This window comes from Dipteris shenzhenensis, chromosome 28, assembly GCF_047967505.1.
Source record: "Dipteris shenzhenensis isolate YYH24624 ecotype China chromosome 28, Dip_SZ_1.0, whole genome shotgun sequence".
NCBI lineage: Eukaryota > Viridiplantae > Streptophyta > Polypodiopsida > Gleicheniales > Dipteridaceae > Dipteris > Dipteris shenzhenensis.
In genome coordinates, this window is record NC_141623.1 from 45,405,869 (window position 1) to 45,428,525 (window position 22,657).

Sequence of the window (22,657 nt, forward strand, 5' to 3'; positions counted from 1 at the left end):
GCAAACAAACTCAGGATGAACATCATGAACATAACCTGGTGGCTGCTCCATAAAGACCTCTTCTTGCAAATCACCATGCAAGAAGGCATTCTTTACATCCATCTGATGTAAAGAACATCCCTTTGATTCAGCCATAGCAATGAGTGCTCTTACGGTTGCCATCCTTGCAACTGGACTGAATGTTTCTTCATAATCAATGCCATATATCTATGCATACCCCTTGACAACTAATCTTTCCTTGTATCTGTTCACAGAACCATCTGCATTGTGCTTCACCTTATAAACCCACTTACAGCCAATTTCATTCTTGTCTTTAGGCAAAGGCACCAATTCCCATGTAGCATTTGCTTCCAAGGCATCCATTTCTTCATCCATGGCTTTCTCCCATTTTTCTTTTCCCATGGCTTGCTCAAAAGAAGTGGGTTCTGGTTCCTGTATCACTTTGACCATATAGGCATAGTGAATGGTTGTAAATCCATCACATTTCAGCCTATCCACAGGATATCTAGCTCTGGTAGACCTGCGCAAAATAGGCTCACTTCCAGGTGCTCTCAAAACATCCCTGGTCTTCCTTAGTCCAGGTGTAACAAGAGAAGGAATACCCAACTCATCAACGATGTTCTGTTCTGAGCCACTGGATTCACCATCCACATAAGAGTGACCTGCATTCACATCAAACATGGGCTGATCTACCTTCTCTTTTCCTTTTCGTGATACCTGCGTACCACTATCTGCATTGCTTTGAGGAGATTCTCCTGATCTCAATCTGCCTGTCCATGGCAAAGTATGTGAACCACTGCTAGAGGACACTACAGGTTTACTAATATTTTGTGATTGCTGATGTGAATTCTATGCAGCATTACCATTTTGTGCATCTACATCAATCATCACATTTACTGGTTTATACCAGCTGCTCATCTCATCAAAAACAACATCTTTGCTCACTATAAACTTACGAGTAGAAGGGTTATAGCACCTATACCCTTTCTATTGCAGAGAATAACCAATAAAGATGCACTTCTCAGCTTTTGGATCCAACTTGGAACTCAACTCATCTGGCACATGAACATAGGGAATGCAACAAAAAATTTTCAAATGAGAAATATATGGTTTCCTACCAGTATACATCTCCTCTGGTGTCATGCCATGTATTGCTGTAGTGGGAGTCCTGTTCATTATGTAAACTACTGTAGCAACTGCTTCAGCCCAATAATAATCTGGAAGGTCTTTTTCATTTAGCATGGCCGGAGATACCTCTCCAATATGCCTGTTTTTCCTTTCTGCAAGTCCATTTTGCTGTGCGATATGACTGCATGAATATTGCTGCTTTATGCCATGCTCCTGCAGAAACCTTGCAAACTCATTTGAGAGGTACTCTCCCTCTCCATCTGACCTTAGGCATTTTATTTGCAGGACTGTTTCTTTTTCAGCCATAGCTTTAAAAGCTTTGAAATGCCCAAACACTTCACTTTTCTTTTTCATAAAATGCACCCAAACTTTTCTGCTGTAGAGTGCACATAACAACTTCAAGATATTGTACTCTTCATCATTTGCATAGAAAAAGAAGTTGTAAGAATTGAGAATCACCACTCCACTGTTATAGTCAAAAACTACCCAAAGACTCAACTCTTCTTCACACCAAGCTGCCAGTGCATTCTCGATTCACCAACATATTCAAGAGTGCAAAAATAAAGGATATGATCATGATGACCATGCGAATAACTTGAGCATCACCTTCACAATCTTCTAGTTCTCTTAAACGGGCTGTAATCTCTTCTAACAGAGTTCTTCCAGGCATCTTCTTTATCACATTAGAAAACACATGCCTATACTAGGCATAACATGCAATCAAGTACACTCGAGACTGTTTAGTAAGGTGGGATGAATCCAATACCAAACGTACCCGGCGTCTCCACCAAAAGATGTGACATGAAGTTGGGGGTAATAAACTTCGCGCACCTCTTCACTTCCTACTACTTTTGAACTGAGTGATAGAGATCTTTATCACTGAGAAAGGGACATTAAAAATAATATTTTATACCAAGAGACCACACCATAATTTCCTCCCTTAGATGAGAATGAAGATGGTAACATCCCAAGTGAGTTGTACTCAAGCATAGGGAGAAGGAAAGGATCAGTGGAGGCCATAATCTCAGCAAGCTGGTTTGCTCCAAAGAGAAGAGAGATACGTTGTTGAAAGAAGATCTTGCGGCTCAACCTAAAATGAACTAATATATATCGATGAGTTGGAAGGGGCTGACTGGGTCGGATGGGTAGGTTCCAGGGTAGCATTGCACCTCCTTCATAGATACCTTTACAATTAGCTCAAAATACTCTCCAAAATATCATCAGACATAGAGACCCATAACTTTCAGCAAAGACATGATATCAAATATTCAAACACATGTCAAAATGCACCTTAAAATGTGCTTCACTTTAATATAACTTTAGTAAGAAATAGAGAAGTTGTCGGAAAGATATGGGTAGTTTACTGGATGGGGGTAAAAATTGTCTAAAAAAGAAACAGTCACACACAGAGAGTCATAGATGTTTGGTTTGACATCTAATAAAATAACTAAAGAAATAGGATGATGCTTCTTGAAGAGATCTTCGCGTTGATATAAGTTTTGTCCAAATCCAACCACCGAGCAAAAAGTTATGGGAAAAATACTGACAGAGGGTCAAACTGTCATGAAAAACACCCACTCCTTCTACTGGTGCCGACTTGGGAGAATACTACCTCCATGCTTAGACTTCATCAACGATCCAAGTCCCATAGAGGTCGGAACGAAGATCTCCCTTTGTGGCTTGGGAAATAGATAAACCATGTATGTGTAATGAGCGGCCGAATAGACAAAACTTTTGAGCACTTTGGAAGAGAAAGCAATGGGAAAAGGGAAGAGACACTCAAGAGAGAGAACCTGAAGTGACCTTCATTACCAATAGAGTAAGACTCCACTCCATTGCAAGTCAAAATACTACAAACACAAGGGAGAATAAGAGGTTTCATACGTCCAAGAGGGAGCAGAAGCTCCAAGACTACTCATAGAGAGAGAATAAACTAGAGAGAGATGGACTCAAGAGTCTACATAAGAGAATATCTACAAGAGGGAGAGAAGGCTCATGGCAGAGGCTTGAGGAGACTAGAGCTTGTTGGAATATCTCAAGGTGTATGCCTCAGGCACACCTTGGTTTCTATGTGTGTGTGCTAGAGGCATAGTTAGGTGCCCATAAGCACAGTTAAGTGGTGATAGAAGCCACATAGGATGATTGAGAGAATCTAGGAGGAGATTGAGGAGATGATTGTGGAGCTCAAAGGTCATCAGTGATGTCAGTGATCATGTAAGAGGTGCCTACTTAAGGACCTCACCTTTGTTCATTCCATAAGCAAGAATTCTGAGTTTGTGTTCACTCCATGCTTTCTTTTCAGTTTACCAACATGGTATTAGAGCCCTTTGATCCTCCTTGAGCCCATTTGTGCCACATCATCTTCTTCTTCTCCATCTTCTTCTTCTTCATCTTCACCATTTCTTCCCCTTCTTCCCAAATCTTTCTAAAGATTGTTCTCCTCCATTTCTCTGCCATTCTCCAAGCCCTTCCTGCTGGAGATACCTCTCGAATGGATGAACCTTCAGCTGCAAGGAATCGAAGAACGGACGTCGCTGCTGGTCGTCATTTCCCAAAAATCATCGAACCTCTCTTTTGCGTTTTCTCTATTTCAGATCCACCTTTCTCTAATTCCTTTTAGGGAAATCTTCTCCATACCTTGGGCTATCTTGTGTTGAAATCTGAGCAGCAATGGCTGCATATTCAAGGAGAAAACAAGAAAAAACCAGTCGACTTTGAAGAAGTTGGCTATGGCGACGTGACATGGAATTGTGCCTCTCCTCCTCAATGGATCTTCTCTAGTATAAGAGCTTTCTTTTGCTTTAAAAAGCCCCTTTTTCTTTTCTTTGGAGAGTGAGATACAAGCCCTCCAAGTTCAGGCCTCTGTTTTTGATAGTTTTGACAAGGTTGTGAAAGTGATGCTACATTAGATGCTACTTTAGCATTTCTGAGGTTTTGAAGTTTTGAAAAGCATTAGTACAACTGTAGCTACAACTTTCTTTTAAGTTGCTATACCTGGATTTGATTGGAAAGCTTTCATTTAGCCACCTCTGTGAAGCATGTAAGTGAAAGCATCATTGATTGAAATTTGGTCACAAGTCTTTGCTACATTAAATGCTTATATTTTGAAGCTTTTCAGTTGTTATTCTAGCCTTGTAAGAGAGAAGACACTGCCCAATTCTTGGGTTAGACCCTCTCATGGCTTGCCTATGCAAAATATGTGAAAGGCCAAATCATAAAGCAATGTCTTGTTATGCTACAAAGGAAGAGAATGCCAACATGGCTTCCTGTTGAAGATTACCAAGATAATGGTTGCCAAAAAGGAAGCAACTACAAAGCCAGAAAATGCCAATCTACTTTCAGTTGATGTGCCTCCACAAGATGAGGCATCCTTTGAAGATTATGCTTTTTGAATCATCTCCATGTATGCTCCAGATCTCTCTTTTTGTTGAGTCAAGGTACTCAGCCTGGATAGTCCTCCAAAATGAATGAAATAAACTATTGTGTGTTTTGTAAACACCTCTGGTCACCATATGATGTAGGCCATGTGTATGTGTTTTTTTTTCTCCATGGTACCTCCTACAGACATTGTGTGCATGTACATGCAGGGGAGATAACCATTGGAAGGTCTTTTGTATCCCTTTTGTTTACCTTACACCCATGGGAACCCTTGCTAGCTTGAGATCCTAGCCATTGATAGATCCATGACCACCATGAGATGGCATGTGACACCTTGTGCTAGCTGTATCCTTGACATAGCCTGAGGCATTCCCTTGAGGGGGGGTTTTGTTGGGATATCTCAAGGTGTATGCCTCAGGCACACCTTGGTTTCTATGTGTGTGTGCTAGAGGCACAGTTAGGTGCCCATAAGCACAGTTAGGTGGTGATAGAAGCCACATAGGATGATTGAGAGAATCTAGGAGCAGATTGAGGAGATGATTGTGGAGCTCAGAGGTCATCAGTGATGTCAGTGATCATGTAAGAGGTGCCTACTTAAGGACCTCACCTTTGTTCATTCCATAAGCAAGAATTCTGAGCTTGTGTTCACTCCATGCTTTCTTTTCAGTTTACCAACAGCTACAGCAACATGAGGCCTAATGGTAGAAGAGATGATGAACAAGGGAGAGGAGGTCTCTTTTTATAGAGATTTTGTTACCCTCCTTCACCCATTTACAATTGCTACCTATAGATTCCTTTCCTCATCAATTACATAAGCCCGTATGTCACCATCCATGTCCTTTTTGGCTACTCTTGCCATGTGTCCCATCCAAAGATGCTCAAGACTCTTAAAATATTGAGAAATTCAAGAGTCTCCCCACATGGAGCCCATAGGGACCCTCTCTTTTCCATATGGCCACATCCTCCTTATTCCACATAGGAATCCTAGAAGGATTCCTCTCGACTCCACACTCCTCCACATGCCTTCCACACGCTTGGCATGTGGCCTCTCTTATATTATTGGAATGCATGGACATGATCCCACCTCTTTATATGACTCACTCTTCCTATTTTCTAAAAACCCCATAATATCCCATACACAAATAAATCTCATCCCATACCAAGGTATTTATCATTCATACACATGGTATTTACAATGATCCATTCCACTCATCCTCTCAATCCCATACAATAACTTAGAAAATAGAAATAAGTGACAGCCGCTAGGCTATCACTTGATACTCAAACTCTTATCAAACATAGAGAAAAAAATACCAATGCCAAATAAAAAACATCAATTTTTTGCGTCACAATACATTTACTAATCTTTTTGTGTGTGTGTGTATGTGTGTGTGTGTACCCGCTATCCATTCCTCATAACAACCTATTTCATTTATTTTAATTTTGGTGATTTATTTGATAATTGTACTAGACATTAGGTGTCATTATTGGCGATCTAGTTTGTGGTTGGCTTGATGAGCACCTATTTGCTTACCTAGTATTGATTATATTTTCTATGAATCACATTTAGCAAGTGCTTTTGTTACGTTGATAAGATATATATCATCAATGAATATAAATAAATGTTGGAAAAAGATTTATCACTTCCCAGCTTACCTAGTATTGATTATGTTTTCTATGAATCACATTTAGCAAGTGCATTTGTTACATTGATAAGATATATATCATCAATGAATATAAATAAATGTTGGAAAAAGATTTATCATTTCCCATCTTCCAAGACTCATCAGTCATTTAAAAAATGAGAATTCAAAGTAGAAGAGGTAGAGGTTACACCGCATAGTTATTTATTTGTTTGTTTATTTATTTCTTTTTTATTTATTTGATTGTTTGTTTGTTTCTCAGGGGGGTCACTATGTATAAACCCTCTATACCACGTGCGTTCAAGGCCTATTTCTAAAATCCCTTATCTGTAAATTTTTCATTAATAAAATGTACCCCTTTTCTATACAAATCTGTAAATTTTTCTCAAAACTATTTTAAATAGTCCCTTATGTATATTTATTTCTGTAAATTTTAGAAATAAAAAATATCCTTCTGTTGAACTCACGTGATAGGGTTACATATGATGAGTGACCCCCCCGAGGTTTGTTTGTTTATTTGTTTATATGTTTATATATCTACATATAGTTATGTATATAAAACTCTATCCCTTCTTAACACATAATAGATTAACTAATTGAAGCTCAGCCAAGACAGTAGAACTTAGAAAAGGAAACAATAAACGAGCCGACATAAGAGAAAATAAACTAGCCAAAATAGGAGACTGCATGAGAAGAATCATGGAACCCACCACTAAAGAAACCTAAAAGATCAAGGGAGGAGAAACAAGAGACTAGGCTCTAGCATCAAGAGCAAGCACGAATGGACAACTTGCCAGAAAGTGAAAATAAGAACGAAGAACACAAAACAAGGATAGGCAAGATTCTTCACAATGCCCAAGGACTTTACCCTAGTGTTGTCCAGTCAACCAATTTGATTCGATAAGGAGAGGTAGTACTAGAGTATTTTAAATCAGCATCTATCATGGTCTTCTCACTCATGACATTAATCAATGCACGTCCATCAATGTAAACATTAGAAATCACTTGACCATCAATGATCACACCAATCACAGATACATCGTCACGAACCTCTATATCTACCTTTTGAACAACAGGAATGACATTTTTCTTCTTTGACACTCTTGTGCTTGCTAGCTTTCCCCATTCCTTCCGTAGTTTTGGATACAAAGCAAGTAATTGACCAAAGGTGATATGAGCTTCCTTTTCTTTAAGGTCGAACAACAAGTCATAGCTCCCAATGCCTTGCCCTAAAGGAAAGTTTGACTAGCTAATTTTCCTTCTAGATGCCTCTTTTTCTTACTACGGCGTTCCTCTTCTTGATGTTTCTCATCTACTTCTTCCTTGCTTTCTTCTTCTTCTTTTGCTTTACCATGCCCCCATTTAGCCATCATTACCTCTCTTTCCTCATCCCCTGAAGAAGCTTCTAATAACAATCTAGGACACTCAGGGCGATAGTGACCTTTTTCATTACATTCATAGCAAGTGACCCCACTCTTATCTCGAGGCCTATCCTCACTCTTTGGTGCTCTAGGTTGTCATGCATTAACCAAATGCAATTTCAAATCAGCAAACTCTGCCATCAATTGGGAGATATTATGATCTAACTCAGAGGACTTTGGTACCTGAGGAGTGCCCATTACCTCCACCTTAGAAGTTGAAGTTGTTGAAGACACAAAAGAGGATTCGATCTTTAGAAAAGCTTCTTTCTTGGTCGCAATGCGAAGTGCCTCCATGTATGTTGTTGGATCTTTACTCATTACTTTTGAGCAAAGACAAGGCTCCCAAGCCATAACAAATTTGCTCATCTTTAAGTGCTCCATCCCTATGAGACTTTGAGGGGCCGATGATGCAGATGCCACAGCTCGCAAAGCTGCCCTTTCATACTTTGTCCATAAAGTTTCATATCGAATTGCCAATGCAGAGACCATCTCACCCTCTCCTTGATAGAACCGTTCCAACTGCATACACATGGTATTTATAATGATCCATTCCACTCATCCTCTCAATCCCATACAATATCTTAAAAAATAGAAATAAGTGAGAGCCACTAGGCTATCACTTGATACTTAAACTCTTATCAAACATAGAGAAAAACAATACCAATGCCAAATAAGAAATATCAATTTTTTGGTGTCACAGTACCTTTTGTAACTTGATCTATTATGCTCTGTACAGTCATAGGTTGCTATGCCCATACAAGATGAACATGTGCAACCATAACATTAGTTCTTTAAGTATTCTAAGACATGTCCAGGATACTTCATCCCATACCATGGAGGGTGGTTTGTAGGCCATCCCATGAGCTACTATCCATTGGTGCCTTCTATTCCCTGGTATGTGCCTTGTAGGCCTAGAAATAGGCAGTTAGGACAATTAGGGAACTTATGACATGTGCCACTTAGTGCACTAGCTATTACTAGGACACCTTGTCCTAGGGTTTCATTATATTGTGTGTACTTTGTAGTTTTCATTCATTCCTGCAATTCATTATAGCCATACAGTTTCAGCACATTTGCTTCCACCTTCTCCATTCCCATTGCTACCACTTGCCTTCACAATCTTATACTTATAAAAATACAAATAAAAAGGGAGGGGTATAGGACAAAGGAGGAGTGAACAAAATGTTGAGATATCGAGCTCTAGTCGTGATATGCCAAGGTGACCGTTGTGCATTTATGTCACCGACTTGTTAGCTACAGATGCAGTTGGTACACCGCCCATGAATAATAGCTGGATGATAGCTATCTTTATGTACTCTAGTTAGTGGCTCAGTTAGTATGTCACCTTAGTTAGCTGAGTTTTGTTTGAGACCCACATATAGGGCTCACCTATTCTATTGTACTTAAAGAGAGTTCTTTTGGCTTTCACAACTAAGAAGAGGAAAACAGTTTTCAGCCTCCACCTTTGTGTGTATTCCCCCATTGCGTATGTGAGAAAGCTACAAGTGAGACTCCTTACTTCTCTCCCTCTCTTCACATGCTATTAGAGCTCGGTTCGTGGTAAGGAGCTCAAGAAAGCAAACCAAGTTCGCAGTGTCTTGGTAAGAGGATCAGTCTTGCTTTCCTTTTTCGAGTTTGGGAGCAAATCTCTATAGGTAGCACAATCGAAAAGTGCAAGAGTGCACTGTCTCAGATTGGGATGCCCTTCGTAGTGCGGTGAGAGGGAAGTATATGCTGCGGGAGAGGGCATTTCGGTGAGATTATTTTTTTGAGAAGCATGTGGGAGAAGCCCTCGGTGAGATTATTTTTTTGATTCGAGGCCATTTCGGGGCCCGTTCTGGTGGCGGAAGTTTTTTGCAGGCACTCAGGAAAGTGCCCTGTTTTTTATGTGCGACCACTGTTCTACAGGTCGGTGAAAAGTTGCCGCAGAAATTGCATCGTATGCCTGTGCGCAGAGATATTGGGAGTGACAGAATCATTCTTATTGCCTGTTGATGCAAAATTGTCACTAGAAAGTGACTTTGTGGTCATATACCACTTTCGTTAGTTTTGTAGATTTGCCCTTGTGAGGTAGAAGTCGTGTTTTTTGCAGTGACAAAATATTTTTGCAGTGTTCTGTAATGGCGTCTGATGCTCTTTCACAGATTGTCACTGAAAAGCTTGACAAGAACAACTTCCCAGCATGGAAGTTTAGAATGACGAATTTCCTTAAAGGAAAAGGCTATTGGGAGTTCATTATCGGAGCTGAACAAGAACTAGTTATTCCTAATGTTCCCAATCAACAGGAGTTGCAGGCATTTAAAGGACGGCATGAGAGAGCTAGAAAAGTTATGTATTGGCTATCTATTAGTATCTCAGATTTTATGATTGTGCATATTCAGGATGCAAGCACGCCGAAGGAGGCGTGGGATACTTTGACAAAAATGTATAGCACAAATACGCAAGCCAGGAAAATGCAGCTCAAGCAGGAGTTGCATAATGTGCAGAGAGAAAATATGAGCATCAATGACCACCACATGAAGGTGAAGAAGATTGCAGATGCACTTGCTTCCATTGGGTCGCCGGTGGAAGATGATGATTTAGTTTCTGTGACCTTGAATGGTCTAGGAAAGGATTATGCACAGTTTCGGACATCCATTGCCGTTCGTAAGACTTTTCCAGATTTTGAGGAGTTTATTGCTCTTCTAATTTTTGAAGAGTAGAGAAATGGTGGTGCATCTTCTTTAGGAGGAACTTCAAAAGAAAGTGTCTTCTACTCAAATACTGGAAGAGGTGGAGGCAGAGGTAGAGCAGGCCGATCTGGAGGTCGTGGCAGAAATCAGAATATGCAGCAAATTCAAGAAAACCAATCCTATGGAGGAGGATGTGGTAACTTTAGAGGAAGGGGAGCCAAAGAGGTCGTGGTGATGGCAGAGAGGCCAAAATGCAAACAGCAATGTTGAATGCTACTACTGTGGTAAAATGGGTCATATGGCTAAAGACTGCTATAAAAAGCAGAATGACATCATGAATGGAAAGTTGCAGCAAGGCAATTATGCATCCTCTAGTAGACAGGAATGAGCATTTGTTTATGGTGCAGCACATGACCAATTCTATGACAAGTGCAGAAGAAAGTAATGATGTGTGGTATGTTGACTCAGGTGCGTCAAACCACATGACAGGTCATGCAGAATGGATGCAGGATGCAAGGAAAATGGAAAGACCAGAATTTGTGGAGGCTGGTGATGATACTACACATCCTATTGTGGAGATTGGTAAAATTCCTTTGTCTATGCAGGATGGGAAAAAGAAATACCTGTCTGATGTATTTCATGTCCCAAATATCACCAAGAACCTGGTTTCCATTGGTCAAATGATTGAGCAGGGCTTGCAGGTCAGATTTAATCCTCATGGATGCTTTGTTGAGGATATGAAAAATAAAGGTCGCTTGATAGCAAAAGGGAAGAAGAAGGGCAGGATGTTGACGCTGGATGCAGACATGCCTGAATTGAGTGCAGCAATGTTTGCACATGGGACTGGTGTAGTTGCAGATATTGATATTTGGCATAAACGCATTGGTCATGTTAATGTATAGTGACTTAAATTAATGCAGGCCCCAAATATTGTTGTAGGATTGCCTAAGTTCAAGGTTGCAGAAATGCATAAGGTATGTGAAGCCTGTCAATTTGGAAAATAGGCAAGGAAAGAATTTCCTAGACCTGTTCAAGAGAGTAAGAGGCCATTGGAATTAATCCACTTTGATGTGTGGACTACTATGCTACATCTATTGGAGGCTGTCATTATTTTGCCACTTTTATTGATGACTACAGCAAAACAGTTTGGGTGTATTTTATGAAAAAGAAAAGTGAAGTGTTTGGGCATTTCAAAGCTTTGAAAGCTATGGTTGAAAAAGAAACAGGCCTGCAAATAAAATGCCTAAGGTCAGATGGAGGGGGAGAGTACCTCTCAAATGAGTTTGCAAGGTTCCTATAGGAGCATGGCATAAAGCAACAATATTCATGCAGTCATACCCCACAGCAAAATGGACTTGCAGAAAGGAAAAACATGCATATTGGAGAGGTATCTCGTGCCATGCTCAACGAAAAAGACATGCCATATTATTATTGGGCTGAAGCAGTTGCTACAGCAGTCTACATAATGAACAGGACTCCCACTGCAGCAATACATGGCATGACACCAGAGGAGAGCTATACTGGTAGGAAACCAAATATTTCTCATTTGAAAGTTTTTGGTTGCATTGCCTATGTTCATGTGCCAGATGAGTTGAGATCCAAGTTGGATCCAAAAGCTGAGAAGTGCATATTTATTGGTTAATCTCTGTAGCAGAAAGGGTATAGATGCTATAACCCTTCTACTCGTAAGTTTACAGTGAGCAGAGATGTTGTTTTTGATGAGATGAGCAGCTGGTATAAACCAGTAAATGTGATTGATGATGTAGATGCACAAAATGGTAATGCCGCACAGAATTCACAGCAGCAATCATAAAATATTAGTGGACCTGTAGTGTCCTCTAGCAGTGGTTCACATACTTCGCCATGGACAGGCAAATTGGGATTAGAAGAATCTCCTCGAAGCAATGCAGATAGTGGTATGCAAGTATCACGAAAAGGAAAAGAGAAAGTAGATCAGCTCATGGTTGATGTGAATGCAAGTCACTCTTATGTGGATGGTGAATCCAGTGGCTCAGAACAGAGTCTTGACGATGAGTTGGGTATTCCTTCTGTTGTTACACCTAGAGTGAGAAAGACAAGGGATGTTTTGAGAGCACCTGGTAGTGAGCCTATTTTGCGTAGGTCTACCAGAGTTAAGTATCCAGTGGATAGGCTGAAATATGATGGATTTACAGCCATTCACTATGCCTATATGGTCAAAGTGATACAAGAACTAGAACCCACTTCTTTTGAGCAAGCCATGGGAAAAGAAAAATGGGAGAAAGCCATGGTTGAAGAAATGGATGCCTTAAGAGCAAATGCTACATGGGAATTGGTGCCTTTGCCTAAAGACAAGAATGTAATTGGCTGCAAGTGGGTTTATAAGGTGAAGCACAAGGCAGATGGTTCTGTGAACAGATACAAGGCAAGATTAGTTGTCAAGGGGTATGCACAGACATATGGCATTGATTATGAAGAAACATTCAATCCAGTTGCAAGGATGGCAACCGTAAGAGCAGTCATTGCTATGTCTGCATCAAAGGGATGGTCTTTACATCAGATGGATGTAAAGAATGCCTTCTTGCATGGTGATTTGCAAGAAGAGGTTTATATGGAGCAGCCACCAGGTTATGTTCATGTTGTTCATCATGAGTTTGTTTGCAGGTTGAAGAAAGCCTTGTATGGCTTGAAGCAAGCACCCAGAGCATGGTCTGACAAGATAGGACAGTATCTTGTCACTATTGCCTTTCAGATTTCCAAGGCAGATTTCTCACTTTATGTGAGAAAAACGGAGAAAGGTATTATGCTGCTTGTCATTTATGTTGATGATTTGATCATCATAGGTGATAGTGATGAAGATATCCTTCATGTGAAAATGCTATTGAAGCAAAAGTTTGAGATGAAGGATTTGAGAGAGCTACGTTACTTCTTGGGCATTGAGGTGATTAGATCCACAAGTGGGATATGGCTCTTGCAGAGGCAGTATGGATTGGACATGCTGTCCAAATATGGGATGACAAGCTGTAAACCTATTTCAATTCCTTTGGAGCAGAATGTGAAGTTGAGCACAGATGCAGGTGAGCTTCTGGAAGACCCTACTATGTACACACGCATAGTAGGAAGTTTGATTTATATGACTATTACCAGGCCAGATTTGAGCTATGTTGTTGGGTTGGTAAGTCAGTTTATGCAGGCTCCAAGGAAATTGCATTTGGATGCGACTAGACGCATATTGAGGTATGTGAAGTCCACATTGCAGTATGGACTATTTTATGAGACTGGGGTTCAGATACAGTTGCATGGATACACTGATGTTAATTGGGCTAGTAGTATTTCTGATAGACGATCTACCAGTATGTGTTCTCTTTTGTGAGTGCTACAGTCACTTGGAGCAGCAAGAAACATCATACAGTTGCCTTGTCGAGCACATAGGCTGAGTTCATGGGTGTAACAATCGCTGCATGTGAGGTAGCTTGGTTGCATAAGCTACTTTATGATATGCATCAGTCTATAGATGGTCCAGTTGTCATTTATTATGACAACATGAGCAGTATACACTTGGCAAGTAACCCAACCTATCATGCTAGAACAAAGCACATTGAGGTGCATTATCACTATGTGCGAGAGAAGGTTCTAGAAGGGTTTATTGATCTAGTTTATGTCAGCACAGAGGATCATGTAGCTGACATATTTATGAAGGCATTGGGTGCAGAGAAGCTGCGCAAGTTCAGAGACCTGCTTGGTGTGTAGGAATTGGGATTGAGCTTGAGGGGGAGTGTTGAGATATCGAGCTCTACTCGTGATATGCCAGGGTGACCGTTGTGCATTTATGTCACTGACTTGTTAGTTGCAGATGCGGTTGGTACACCGCCCATGAATAATAGCTAGATGACAGCTATCTTTATGTACTCTAGTTAGTGGCTCAGTTAGTATGCCACCTTAGTTAGCTGAGTTTGGTTTGAGACCCACATATAGGGTTCACCTATGCTTTTGTACTAAGAGAGTTCTTTTAGCTTTCACAACTAAGAAGAGGAAAACTCTTTTCAGCCTCCACCTTTGTGTGTATTCCCCCATTGTGTATGTGAGAAAGCTGCAAGTGAGACCACTTACTTCTCTCCCCACTCTCTTCACATAAAAATGGGAGAAAGCCATGGATGAAGAAATGGACGCCTTGGAACCAAATGCTACATGGGAATTGGTGCCTTTGCCTAAAGACAAGAATGCAATTTGCTGCAAGTGGGTTTATAAGGTGAAGCACAATGCAGATGGTTCTCTGAGCAGATACAAGGCAAGATTAGTTGTCAAGGGGTATGCACAGACATATGGCATTGATTATGAAGAAACATTCAGTCCGGTTGCAAGGATGGTAACCGTAAGAGCAGTCATTGCTATGGCTGCATCAAAGGGATGGTCTTTACATCAGATGGATGTAAAGAATGCCTTCTTGCATGGTGATTTGCAAGAAGAGGTTTATATGGAGCAGCCACCAGGTTATGTTCATGCTGTTCATCCTTGTTTGCGGGTTGAAGAAATCCTTGTATGGCTTGAAGCAAGCACCCAGAGCATGGTCTGACAAGATAGGACAATATCTTCTCACTATTGGCTTTCAGATTTCCAAGGTAGATTTCTCACTTTACGTGAGAAAAACAGAGAAAGGCATTATGCTGCTTGTCATTTATGTTGATGATTTGATCATCATAGGTGATAGTGATGAAGATATCCTTCATGTGAAAATGCTATTGAAGCAGAAGTTTGAGATGAAGTATTTGGGAGAGCTGCATTACTTCTTGGGCATTGAGGTGATTAGATCCACAAGTGGGATATGGCTCTTGCAAAGGCAGTATGGATTGGACATGCTGTCCAAATATGGGATGACAGGCTGTAAGCCTATTTCACTTCCTTTGGAGCAGAATGTGAAGCTGAGCGCAGATGCAGGTGAGCTTCTCGAAGACCCTACTATGTACAGACGTGTAGTAGGAAGTTTGATTTATATGACTATTACTAGGCCAGATTTGAGCTATGTTGTTGGGTTGGTAAGTCAATTTATGCAGGCTCCAAGGAAACTACATTTGGATGCGGCTAGACGCATACTGAGGTATGTGAAGTTCACATTGCAGTATGGACTATTTTATGAGACTGGGGTTTAGATACAGTTGCATGGATACAGTGATGCTGATTGGGCTGGTAGTATTTCTTATAGACGATCTACTAGTGGATATGTGTTCTCTTTTGGGAGTGCTGCAGTGACTTGGAGCAGCAAGAAACAGCCTACAGTTGCCTTGTCGAGCACAGAGGCTGAGTACAGGGGTGCAACATTGGCTGCATGTGAGGTAGCTTGGTTGCGTAAGCTACTTTAATATGATATGCATCAGTCTACAAATGGGCCAGTTGTCATTTATTGTGACAACATGAGCAGTATACACTTGGCAAATAACCCAGTCTATCATGCTAGAACAAAGAACATTGCAGTGCATTATCACTATGTGCGGGAGAAGGTTCTACTAGGTTTTATTGATCTAATTTATGTCAACACAGAGGATCAGGTAGCTGACATATTCGCGAAGGCATTGGGCGTAGAGAAGCTACGCAAGTTCAGAGACCTGCTTGGTGTGCAGGAATTGGGATTGAGCTCAAGGGGGAGTGTTGAGATATCAAGCTCCACTCGTGATATGCCAGGGTGACCGTTGTGCATTTATGTCACCGACTTGTTAGTTGCAGATGCGGTTGGTACATGCGGTTGGTACACTGCCCATGAATAATAGTTGGATGACAACTATCTTTATGTACTCTAGTTAGTGGCTCAATTAGTATGCCACCTTAGTTAGCTGAGCTTGGTTTGAGACCCACATATAGGGCTCACCTATTCTATTGTACTTAGAGAGAGTTCTTTTGGCTTTCACAACTAAGAAGAGGAAAACTGTTTTCAGCCTCCACCTTTGTGTGTATTCCCCCATTGTGTATGTGAGAAAGCTGCAAGTGAGACTCGTTACTTCTCTCCCACTCTCTTCACACAAAAGACAAAACACAAATTGAAATGACAAAGGTAAATAATCTACCTCTTTCTCCATCTCTTTTTCACATCCATCCCTATTTTTCCATCTTTTTTTTCATTCAAGAGAAGAGGAAAGAAGCATGGAAGGAGAAGAGGAGAGGGATTTTTAGAATAGTTTGCATGAAAAGAGAAAAGGTAGGAGATTATAGAGGTAGGGGTCATGACCTGTACAAAACCTACATTCTCTTTTGTGAACAAACCATGGAAAATATTTACAGAAGTTAGAAAAACTCAAACTAAATCCCAAAACCTTTTGAAAAAAAGTAGAAACTATTTAGAAACAAAGATAAGATGAGGATTTAACATACTTGTGTGAAAAAAGTGAAGGGAGAAGGGGATTTCAACTTTGAATCTCTTCTTTACCAAGATCGTTCCTCCTTCAAAGGGAAGTGAAAGAGGGTAGGAAAGTGGGAGAGATTATGAAAGAGTGATAGCATAGGGGGGAAATTTATTCAAGGTTGGGAAAATTGAAGAAAGCAAGGGAGCGAGTCCAGGGTTTTCAAATTGAAAATGAAATTTTGAGTTTTTTTGCCAAATTTCATTTGTATATCTATTGGAAATTCTCAATATATCCATTGGTATATGCATCAATATATCGTTTTTAAAAAGCCAATATACTGACAGGTATACCATTGGTCCAGGATATACCGATGTAATAGAGCATTTACTCTATTTTTGATGTTTTAAGAAGAGTAGAAAATAAGAGGGGAACATAGTTATGGAAATGTAGGCCATTGGACAAATATTTTAGGAACATACCTAGGGAAGTGTATGTCATTGGGCGAAACTTTCCCCAACAGAGGGTTACAAATGTTAGCCCATGCTACCATAAGGCTACCATTTTCAAAATGTCAGTGGGTTTAAGTATACTTAAAATTCATACTTAGTTTTTATAAGCAAGAATTTGAAAAATGAAACCCTACAGATGGCTCCAGATGACTTGCATCGATAAATTTGAGTGCTAAATTCAAAGCTTATATGAGCAAGTTATGCTAATTTTTGGGTGAATTTGTTAGATTTTTCATAATTTGAGTGCTAAATTCAAGCTTGTGTGAGAAAGCTATGCTATTTTTTGGGTGAATTTATCAAAATTTGAAAAATCTAACCCAATATATGGTTCCATATGACTTGCATCAATTAAGTTGAATGCTAAATTTAGAGCTTATATGAGAATTTTATGCTAATTTTTAAATGAATTTATCAAATTTGAAGTTATAGAAATTAGCCAAGAAACTTCGAGAAGGCCCTAGATTCACCATTGGGCTAATATGTGTCCCTGTTTTTTTCCTTGGTTTTAAGGTGTTATTTCAACTATTGACATAATTTTTTGCATGGTGGTGGACTGTGTGTAGATGGAAAAATAAAGTTCATCATCAGATGAACTATTACAGGTGGATAGACAAAGTTCATCATCATCAAATGAACTAGTTCACAGGAGGTCAAAGTGGCTTCATGAGAGAATTAGTTGTTCATTGCATATGATGCATACTATAGATTTGACTTGAGTATTGTTGTTAACCGCATGGTTAGCAGTCTATGCAAGTGGTAGTGGCTGAATATTTTGCAAGATAGCATGGAGAAGAAAGAGAGGATGAGAGGAAGACAATAGGAAATCTTCCTTGGAGCCATATGGGCACAAGTGCTTGTAAAAATGAGAGAGAGAGAGAGAGAGAGAGAGAGAGAGAGAGAGAGAGAGAGAGAGAGAGATTGGGGAGAAAGAATAGGATTGGACCTAACACTATTGCGGATGAAGTGAGAACTATTTCATAGAAACGAGAACTAAATGGAATATTCTTTTTTATATGGTTAAAAATGACAATTTTTTACTTATTTATGAAAAAATGGCTTCCTATCATATGTCAAAAAATAAAAAACACTGGAAAAATGGAATTCTTCCATTAAATCGATGTACACACAAGGAAGAAAGTTAACATGATTGCAATTTTATCATATCAAAATAAAAGAAGAAGCTACCCATCATACTCTTTGCATCTTTTTGTCTCCTCATCAAGCGCATATTTTATAATTCCAGCATGTATTGCATCCTCATCTATTTGTGGAAGTTTAAATTTGATCTCCATCCCAGTATCTTTAGCTCACAAGGAAAGTTGATGCTATTATGTCTCATAGCTCATGATAGAAGTTCCTGATGTTATCAGTTGAAACAAAATAGCAATTAGCCATAATATGATTTGAACATGGGCAATTAGAGCTATATTTATGCTAGGATTATTGCTTGGTGCTTGTAGGATATATGTGTTGGTTAAATGAAATTTCCTTCTATCATGAATTTTGTAGTGACTTTGTGTTTACTACTCCAACCCCCTTCATTCCCCTCTTCTCTTCCCTCTTCCTCTCTCTTCTTCCATCTCCCCTCCCCCTTCCCCTTCTCATGGAAACACATTGCGACAATCAGGATTTTAACATAACCTTTTCTTTAATGAAGTGACAAATCATAATTTACCATTTGTGATATGTGCATACTTTTCCTATAAGATAAAGTAAATTATCAATATGAAGGTCATACAAAGAAATCCTCTTCCTTGACGCAAACATTTTTTATACATTGTGCAAATGTCTAATTAGCCCATATTTTCATATTTATATGCCATTATGTGAAATCAAGTGGCCATAACAAAGTTTCAAAAGAAACTATGCCCAATTCCATAAATGCATATAGGTTACATATTTCTACATCTACGTTACAAGACTTGATATCTTCATATGCCATCTTAATGCATTTATTTTGTGCTACATCGAGTGGCATAACAAACTCAATCTTTGGAATATTACGAGCATTAATAGCAAAACGTTTTGATCTTGCATAAATGTAATAACTTGACCTTACTTTGTTTTAAGATCTATTCACACTCACTTTAAAGAACCATCAAGATTGTTAACATAATGCTGCATATAAATTGAATGTAAAAGCTCTTAGAATGGCTTGTTAAGAGTGCTTGTAAATATAAGCCTTTTCAATGGGCACTTGAGGCCTTCTTTGAAAAAAAAAAAAAGTACATGGAGAAATGGCTAAAACATAAACATTCATTGATGGGAATACTCCCCCAAGTAACTCTTTGTTAGCACTGCCCCTAACGGGGCAAAGCTCTAGCTACTAGAAAGATACTATTTTGGAAGCCCTTTGAAAGGGAAACAACAACAGTTTAGTACTCAGCCACTTAGCCACTTGGCAGCAGTGTTGTAGGCACGTGTGTCTCTTGTTTGAATCCCTATGAAGATGGATGTACATTACTTGTATCAAGCTGATCAAAACATGGAAACGTGTGAGAGGAAGCGGGCTATGTGAACTAATGGCACGTACTTTACCTAACGTTACTTTGGCTTTATTTAGACCCATGTAATAGGGTCAATTAGGTACGCTTTATTTAGACCCATATAATAGGGTCAATTCGTACCTATTGGAGCCCAAAGATATGCCAAGCCCTCTTCAGCTCATGAGAAGAACCTTTCCCCCACGACTCTCTTTTTCTGATTCTTCAATAGCTGCTTTGAAATCCTCCAAGGGAAACTTCTCGCCTGCAAGGGGTCTGAGAACCTTCTCCTCTAGCAGTTTCATCACTTCTGCAGACACGTGAGCTAGTTTTCCCCGTTAGCAATGTAGTCTGGAAGCCCCCACCAGCGTATCTCCACTCCTCGCATCAGGTCTACCATGCTTAGTGAGCGGCCACAGTCTGTCGTAAGAGCATGCTTTTTAGTAAGCCTTCAATACGTTTTCACACACGTCCGAAGATACAAAATGGGGACACCATGAGGCTACATTTTAGTGAAATTTCTATGGAGTAAGAAATGGCAAGAGAAGCAGGATACTGGTTCAATTGATGGAGGTACAAAATTCCACAGAATATAGCAGAGAGAGAGAGAGCACTTTGGTGAGTGAGCCGCTAACAACATCGACACCGCTGCATAAGCCAGTTTCCCGCCTGTAATTTCTTTGACTCGTTCAAGAATGTCTGCAAAACATGTCAATGTATAAGTATATTGCAAGACTTATGTATTCGTGACTACTTTTTAAGCACTTTAAAAGTTATGGCCCGTTACAGTACTGCGCTTATTTCGTAGGAACAAAGAAAGCAATCATTTCCGGAAAACGTACTATATCCTCCATAGAGGGGTTGCAAGTGTAGATCAAATCACAAGTCATGTGTGTAGATCCTGAGACTGACCTTCCGTCTCAGAGTTAATCACTTCATCCGCGCCAAGCATCTTTAGCTCGTCCTTTCCATTTATCTTTTCGAACGATATTGATTGTCTTTATACCCCAATACTTGGCTAGCTGAATAAGTTGCCTGCACATTTGTACACACAGAGAAAATGAGTAGTGTGTATAGAGGCCTGAAGCAATACCGCCTTTCGCGGGAGAGGATATACCTGCCGAGAACAGAACCTGCAGCTGTCTGGAGAAAGTATTCTCCTTTAGGAATGGCGAGGTCATCAAGAAGTCCATATACCGTCCAAGGGTTGATGACGAATTGCACAGCTGTCTCATCATCGAGGCTATCTGGAGCCGCAACAACATGCTCTTCACGCATAGCAATGTAATCTTGCCAGGAGCCTTGTCCACCGCTGTAATACTCGAGCGAAACGAGGGGGATGACGCGCTGGCCGGGTGTGAATTTGGTGACAACCGGCGCCGATCTGGAGGACCCACGAAACCAAAAGAGCGTATCATTCGGAGAAACAAGCGAGTAGAGGAGGATGAAGGAGGGAGATGAGAGACAGAGACTAGGGAGACACACACAGAGTCGACGAACCTCCTCGACGATGCCGAAGCCCTCGCTGCCGATGACAGGAGGGAGGAGGTGGGGGGGGAGGGTGAGGAGGTGGGCAGAGCGGGTGGTGACGAGATCGGTGGGGTTGACGGGGCGGGTGGTGATGCGGACGAGGACGCGGCCGGGGGTTGCAGAGGGTTTACGGGGGAGATGAATGAGCTGCAAAGCTTCATGGGGTTCCCCTCGCTTCAGCTACGCGAGCCATTTTATCAATTGCAAGATTTGAAACACCTTTGGATTTTTGTTCATCTATATTCCCCTCCTTTTATTCACCCACATCTCGTCCACTTGTCACACCCTCATCCATTTGCCACTTGCCACTTATTGACTTGTGCACCATGCTCTCTCCAAGCTACCCCACCACATATATTTCAGGAATGAAGGAGCATGGAGGCTACACTTATTAGCATAGATTTTGTTTTCCCTAGGAATAAAAAGGAAATTAATTAAGAAAGTCAAAAGTTACATGATAATATAGTGCACATTGATAATTTTAGTCTATAAGGCAGGCTCTAGTGCCTTAGTCGTCAACCCTCAATTGAAACTCAACAAATTTGGACTAAACATAGCCTTAAATACTCAAAACATCATTCTAACAGTCACAAAGAAGATCTCTCGGCACTTTCAAGCGTTGGGACACTACCACATTGCTGAGTTTCTAGAGATGCTAAATCACAAATGCCCAAAAGGCTCCTACTCACCGATTAACCAGGAAGTACAAATCCATTCACCTACATCCTATGGCATAGTCACAGGAGCACCCAAGCAATTTCTCCATTGATGGGTTGCTCCTAGGTTGTAGTGGCACTATGTTGCTATTGTTGACTGGCTTCTGCAATGGTCAATTGTACTCACAATTGGTAATTGTAGAATAATCGGATTACTATAGATTTAACAATGACAACTTGAAGTGAGTGCATACATGTACATATAGTCCTAGTGAATATGCTAGAAATAGAGTGATTTTTCCCCACAAAAATAAAATTAAAAATAATGTTAGAATTAAATTAATAAAAATTTGGCATTACATTATTCCCAACACCCCCCTCCCCTTGACTTCAATTATCTAGCATCATAGCTATTGGAGGCACAATAATCCCTACTCAATCACAACACTTCTAGTCAAATGTGCTTGAAAGAGCCTTGGTCAGCACCTCTATGATCATCTCCTTTATTGGCATGTACTTTAGATGGAGGAGCTCTTTGTTAACTTGTGCTTGATGAAGTTGTTAAGTCTCCTCAAACCTCGAGGGCTTCTGCTCATCCTGTTCCACCCGACCACGGATTCCTTTCTCTTGGAGCCTCCTCCACCTTCTTTCTTTTTTTTGGCTCCCTCTAGAATCCTCCCTCCTAGCCCAATACCTCCCAAGTGTCCAACCCTCATGGTGCCATGTGTCCAAGTAGACCTTACCATTAAACCCCTCTTTAGGTTCAACTAATGCACCCTTCCATTAATTACCTAGGCCTAGGATTTCCCCCTAGACCCTATTAGCCACATAGGTAAGTATTATCAAGCCCTCGTGGTTTCCCTGTTATACCGATGTCACGGTATTATAGTTGACGTAACATTCCCTCCCCCTTAAGAATTGTTTAC

The 22,657-nt window shown here is 40.4% G+C and overlaps 1 pseudogene; it reads right to left on the reverse strand.

Annotated features, from left to right (window-relative positions):
- Window positions 1–19,721: 19,721 nt before the first annotated feature.
- LOC147883611 (uncharacterized) lies at window positions 19,722–21,312 on the reverse strand (annotated as a pseudogene).
- Window positions 21,313–22,657: the final 1,345 nt, after the last annotated feature.